We start from the raw sequence: 6578 nt of genomic DNA, 5'->3' as shown, positions 1-6578 counted from the left end.
GTTTAAAACTACTGAAACCACTGAACATAATGTATTGAACACAACTTAAATAATGAACGCCTAATATTTACTTAACAAAATGTCTTAGAAAAGTACTGAACACCTAATATATACTTAAATTACATAATTTCATAAAAAAAACTCCTAATATATACTTAAATTGTTCAACAGGCCACATTTTGGCTCCAAAAAACGCAAAATCAATGAACTGTTTATCAACCCATCTTAGGGCTCCAACACCTTTCACTACAAGAAAATAGGTATTTAGCGAGGGAAAATTTGGTCATTAGAAGACCAAATCCGGTCGCTATAAGTCAATAACGACGGGAAATAATCCGGTCGTCACCGGTCGTTAAAAGCCTTGTCGTTGAAAGTTAACGACCGGATTGAAAGCTGGTCGTTAAAGAACCTTTAGTGACAACATAAATTCTGGTCGTTATACATCCATTTAGCGACAGGATTTTCCCTTCGCTAATAAGTCATCCGGTCGTTAATAATCTTTGATGACACCAGCTAATTTGGTTGTTATAAGTGATTTTACTAACGAAAATTCCCTTCGTTAATTGTATGTTACTTTTAACAACCAATTTTCCTTTTGCTACTACCCATTGAATTACAAAAATTTATATTACATGAACCGTGCTAATGATCTCATATGCTTTCGCACAGACCAAGACACATCCGGAAGTAGAACAATAATCTATATTCATATAAATTTTCATTGTTAATACAAAGAACTAAAACATCATAGTACCATAAAATATCCATCCAAATTGTACGACAACATTTTTATCAGTTTCTAAAATGAGAGAACAAAATTGAGGAATATGTACATAAGACATCGTCTTTGAACCATCCCTAACAAAACAAAAAAAAAAACTCTCCACTTCAACTTGCTCTACACTTTCTTCAAGGACAGGTTCTTCAACTTTGAATTCTTGATCTGTTCAAAGAACAAGTATATGTCAGATTTTAGTAACAAAGAATAAACCATTAAAGAAGAAAGAAGAGACCTTGATATCTTATTACTTCTAAAATTCATCTAATAGAAAATAAAGTTGAATCTATAAAAATGAATCCCGAAATTTCAGAACCCCAAAATTTCAGAGACATCACACTATCAAGCTGTTTATCTATTGGAGTATGCACATTTGAAGAACGTTTACATATATTTTTTGATGATTGACAATTTTGACACGCCACCTATGCAATAACTTCATTTATCTCCAGTCTCACTAGACAAAAAGTGAAGAAAATGCATGCTGCAGTGGAGTCAACCAACTGAAGTTCATAAATTCGACTTCTCTAGATATAGAGGCAAGCTTACCATTACCTTGGCTGGATCAAATTCAAAAAAGATTGGCGAAAAAGTAGCAGATAAAACAAAAGAATATAGAGAGATAGATGTAATCTACAATAACAGAATTTGATGGATCTATGGTTCCTCATTGTCGTCTTTTTTGGAGAGTCTTCTACCATAGCTTCATCATTAATGCAATCAGAAGAGCAAATAAAAGACTTCATAGGCGACATACCAATAGTATTGAATTTACATAAATTTGTAGTCTTAAAAAAACCAAAGCTAACAAGTAGTATGTATTACCACATTAGCCAAGACATGTTTGATCAGGCATATGCCCCAACACAATCAATTAACAAACTAACCAGCAAACAACTTGAGGCGTCTCTTCCTGATTTTTCTTGATTTTCCTCGAATCAAAAGAAGCTGGAGAGAAGCACTCCCAAAATTTCTATACTAGAAAACCACTTTCTTTAACCCCACAAAGATACAAATGAAAGACAACAGTTTAAAGGTGAAGATAGCCGCCATCTGTCATTGGCTAAGGACTCCATAAAATAGAAAAAGGAATATTCTGTTCTTTTCTCCTATTTAATTGTTGTTCATATACCAAACTTCATTTTATAACCAACCTTGTGTTACTGCTTTGATTTCTAGTATTTCTTGTGTTCTATGTTAGGGTGGGCATTAAATAGTTTAAACCAGAGAAATTCGGTTTATTCGATTATTTGATAAGTTTCAGTTTAAAATTAAAAAGATTCAGTTTTTTGTTTTTCGTTTAAAATGTTCGGTTAAACTGAAGCACCGAATAACTGCAGAACTTACTTTGTCACTTCCTTATACAGTTTGAAATTTAAAGTAGCATCATTTTGGTCGACTAACTTTCAATAAAGAGAGACAATCTTGATAATTAATAGTTAGTTATAATTAGTTGAATTACCTTTGCTTAGGTACTAATAATAATAATTATTTCAGTTAAAAGTAAGACATTTCTCAATATTAAAACTACTAAAAAGTAAAAGAATGGTGTCCATTATGCTTACTTTTCCAAGTTAAGCAGTCAAAGCAAATAATTATATTTTCTCATGGAGTACATTAGATAGTTTGCAAAAAAATATATATAAATGAGCAAGACTGAAATGACTAACCTCCATCCAGCGAACAAAAACTAAAATAGCACTATTTTGTTAGTGTTTGTACAAGTTTGAGAGGTGGAATGATTGACTCCATGACCCATCGTTTATGAGAGCCTCACGTGAAACTCCATTTTTGCTCCAATTTGTTAACAAGAGAGATTGTAGGAAAAAAGAAATAGATTAAGCAGTTGAGCAGTTATGTTTAAAACTACACCAAAGGAAAATGCACTTAGCCAAAGACAAAATTGTAACTAAAAGATACCTCACGCATTATCTCACTAATAAGGCTAATCTAAAATGCAGGCATCTATTAGTATAAAATCTAGAAAGAAATCAACAAGCCAAAAAATGAGGACAATTAGGCCAATGCCTTAATACAAATCACAAAGTAGTGCCAGAATTGCAAAAAGTGAAATGAATAAGGCTGGACATTAATATATTCAATATATGCACTGATTGGATGATACAAGGAACAAATATGCATATGCAAGCATAAACTGCTATGCCCCTGTAAATCGCAAGAAAAACACTTCAAAAACTAGCCCCAAAAAAAAAAAAATTGTTGCCAAAAAAAAAAAAAAATCACAGTCACCATTTGTACAGTGAATGGACTGCGTTTCTCCATTTATGTAACTACAAACATGGTGGGGAAACTGAGAAAGAACTGCACATCTTAAATTTTCCATTCTGTTCAACTAATGGAAAATCAAAGAAATTGCTAAAAAGAAATAACAATGGCTCAGAGGATATTTGGGACATGGAAAACTAAAATAGAAAAAAATGCAAATTATAACCCCTGCAGATTCATTTTCATTATTTTATATGTAACTAATACACCCAACACATTGGTATTGAAACTGAGCTTGCGACCCCAAAAATTCTTGACAGCCGATTATTCAGTCTCATATGCAAGGTAACCAAATTCAACAGAATCAATTACTCATATTTTTTAGGCAGCTATATAATAAAATTATATGTACCTTAACACCAAATCGCAAAGAGAGGGGGTGGACTGGTGGAGGGTGGAGAGTGGGAGGTGAAAACTCAGTTGAGCTTTTATAGGGTATCTCTGTCAGATGTCTCACATTAACAAAATAGAGGTTTAGAAAATAATTTATTTAAGAGACAGTATACATGACAAAGCTCATTTATCATACACACTCTGTAAGACTTTCAAATTCGTCACTTTGGCTATAGAATAAATAGAAGATTACGGATTTTATACTCTCTCTCAGCATTTGAGTTCACCAGATGTTTAGCTTTGCATCCAAACATAAAAAAGCTAAGTGAAAGGTATTGGACAAACCTGAAATTAGGCTCCTCTGTTGTTGCAAAGATCACCTAACCAGGTTTGTCCAAAAATGTCTTAAAATGTAACTTTGAACATGGAATAGGCGGTGCAGAAGTGATTTGCTACAATACAGCTAGTTAATAAATATTTCATAGTTCACTTTACAGATACCATGTCATTGCTACCGTCAACATAAATTCACATTCTATTTTAGGCAGCACATCAGCAATAGGTTGAAAGCATTTGATGTCAATGAAAATAGAGCCTTGTTCTATGCTGCAATGGCACATAATTCGTACTTTTCTTGCCCCATTTGCAAACACCATTCAAGTGACAACAGTATAGTATCCTAGTATGAGTTCCTTAATATTGCTATGAGCTTATTAGTTTTTTGTTGACTATACTAAGCATACTATTCCATAATTATTCATCCGGTTAATGATCAATATTATCCCCAAACTCCATATCGATTTTTTTAAAAAACTTTTCTTAAAAAAAAAAAAAAAACATTATTACATAGGGGGGTAGGGGAAGGGGAAATGGGGGAGGGGATTACAACGTTAGGATTCGAACCCTCACCAACAAAGTGAAAGTTCAAGTAGCCAACCAACTGAGCTACTAAATCCCTACCCATACTGATTTTTTCCCTTTAAGTGATAAACACAGTGAAATTATTACTGAAACTGCATGCAAGAACATCTTTTTTGAACCCCAATAATTAAGTTTAAATTACTAAAAATACTAATCAAATAACACCATTAACTATTTTCATAGTTATATCACAACAAATCAAAGGGAAAAAAATCTACTTCGGCACACTAATCGGTAATGCTCCTAAAAGTTGGGTGTAATTATATAAGCAAACGTGAGATTATAAGAAGAATATCATTATATTTGAACAAAATGTATCACCAAGAGAGATAATTGGAACAATAAAGGAATTTTCAATTCTACAACAGTTACGGCTGGATGTTTAGATACTTGACAGAAAACATACCTTGATGAGAAGGTGGACGAAACCCTAGACCACTTCAACAGAAACGGAACCCTAGACCACTTCAATAGAAACGGAAGATTAGTCGCAGTGAGGACTCCAAATCGTATGTGATTCTTCCTTGAGTTGCTTCGTGCTCAGTAACTGTAAATTTTGTGCAGAAAATAAGGGGTTTTCTTTCATTTATTCGATGGTGGGTTGGGGAAAATCACAACAGAGAGAACGTGAGGGATTTTCTTTTGTTTGGGGTCCCGGCGGGGGGGGGGGGGGGGGGGGGTCTAGTGTATTGGGAAAAAATAAGAGGGTAAGGTTAGCGTTTTTTTTAATTAATTAGTTTTAGCGTCCGGATATCATGCTTTTTAACGGTCAAACATTATCCCCTCGTTATTCCTAGGCTCAAATTTCACTTTAACAACCAGAAAAATATTTGGTCGTTATAAATATGCTTCTAACAACCGGTTTCATATCCCTTTGTTAAGAAGTGGTCATTAAAACCATGTTTTCTTGTAGTGTTTTCAATGACACCTAATGCCCATCTCCATTGCATCCTCCCTACAGAGTTGTCGCTGATTAGACTTTCGGGTTTTGTCACAGTTGTGCCGGTAAGCAAAGCCTCCATAAAAGCAATTGACCACGAACCACATACCTTACCAGTGACATTGCGGGGGAGATTCTGTAGCCTATTGAATTCCCACAATTCATTGAGTAACTTTGCAGGCAAGTGTGCGAACATTCCACTCTGTTGCAATAACTTGGGCCACAATTCCATTACCGGCTCCATGAAACAAAAGAAATCAGATTCTTCATAGATAGGAACGTTGCAGTCATACACATTTACCACTCCCTCTTCAATCATGAACTCGAGAGTGACAAAATGTGTGGCATTAATATTCATCACTGTTAAAACCCTCTTTGCACCAGCCCACGAGCAGCCTCCCGGGTAGGGTCTGACACCCCTACAATAATCGACCATATCATCATCCCACTTGAATTCAGCAAGTCTAACCTTCAGAGACACGGCATTTGGAACTGTACTCTCTTTTGTCAATTTTGTGTACCTCTTGGACATGTTGTTGTAAAAGTTGAGGTCCAGGACTATGTCAGTGGAATCATAGTACTCGGGGAAATTGATTTGACTCATACGCATTAGAAGCAGGACTTCATCTACATACTAAAGTAAAAGTAGTAAAACAGTTAGTTACTTGGTGCAACAGATTCAACAGATTATCTACTTGTTGCAAGAGCTAGTTAACTTGGTGCAGCAGATTCAACAAAATAAAGGAACTGTTGCAACAGCTAGTTAACTTGTTGCAACAGATTATCTATTTGTTGCAAAAGCTAGTTAACTTGGTGCAGCAGATTCAACAAAATAAAGGAACTGTTGCAACAGCTAGTTAACTTGTTGCAACAGATTATCTACTTGTTACAACAGCTAGTTAACTTGTTGCAACAGATTATCTACTTGTTGCAACAGCTAGTTAACTTGGTGCAGCAGATTCAACAAAATAAACGAACTGTTGCAACAGCTAGTTAACTTGTTGCAACAGATTATCTACTTGTTGCAACAACATACTGAATTAGATAGATATATACAAGTGTTGAAACTTACCCAATCCTCCCACCATATTTCCATGCTTGTCGGAGCCTTGAAGTCTGCTGCTCCAAATTCATGCATTGAGTACATGGTTCTCCCACTCTTTTTGGACTTGATTGCAGTCTCAACCTTTTTCTTTCTTTGGGCATGTACAGGCTTGAAAATGTCCACCTTTTTTAGCACTTTTGGCCCAACATCAAGAAGAGGAGTCTCAATTGACTTACTAGGAGTAGCAACAGATCTTCTTGATCTAACTGATGCAA

The 6578-nt window shown here is 35.0% G+C and overlaps 1 long non-coding RNA gene across 1 annotated transcript; it reads right to left on the bottom strand.

The window, feature by feature from the left end:
* Positions 1 to 684: 684 nt before the first annotated feature.
* On the bottom strand, positions 685 to 4969 carry LOC132614252 (uncharacterized). The gene is made up of 2 exons (XR_009572226.1): positions 4725 to 4969; positions 685 to 2572 (listed from the first exon to the last, which is right to left on the bottom strand). It is a non-coding gene; the product is annotated as an uncharacterized LOC132614252 (long non-coding RNA).
* Positions 4970 to 6578: the final 1609 nt, after the last annotated feature.

Source organism: Lycium barbarum, chromosome 10 (assembly GCF_019175385.1).
Source record: "Lycium barbarum isolate Lr01 chromosome 10, ASM1917538v2, whole genome shotgun sequence".
In the NCBI taxonomy this organism is placed as follows: Eukaryota; Viridiplantae; Streptophyta; class Magnoliopsida; order Solanales; family Solanaceae; genus Lycium; species Lycium barbarum.
This window is presented reverse-complemented; position numbering and strand designations above follow the sequence as displayed.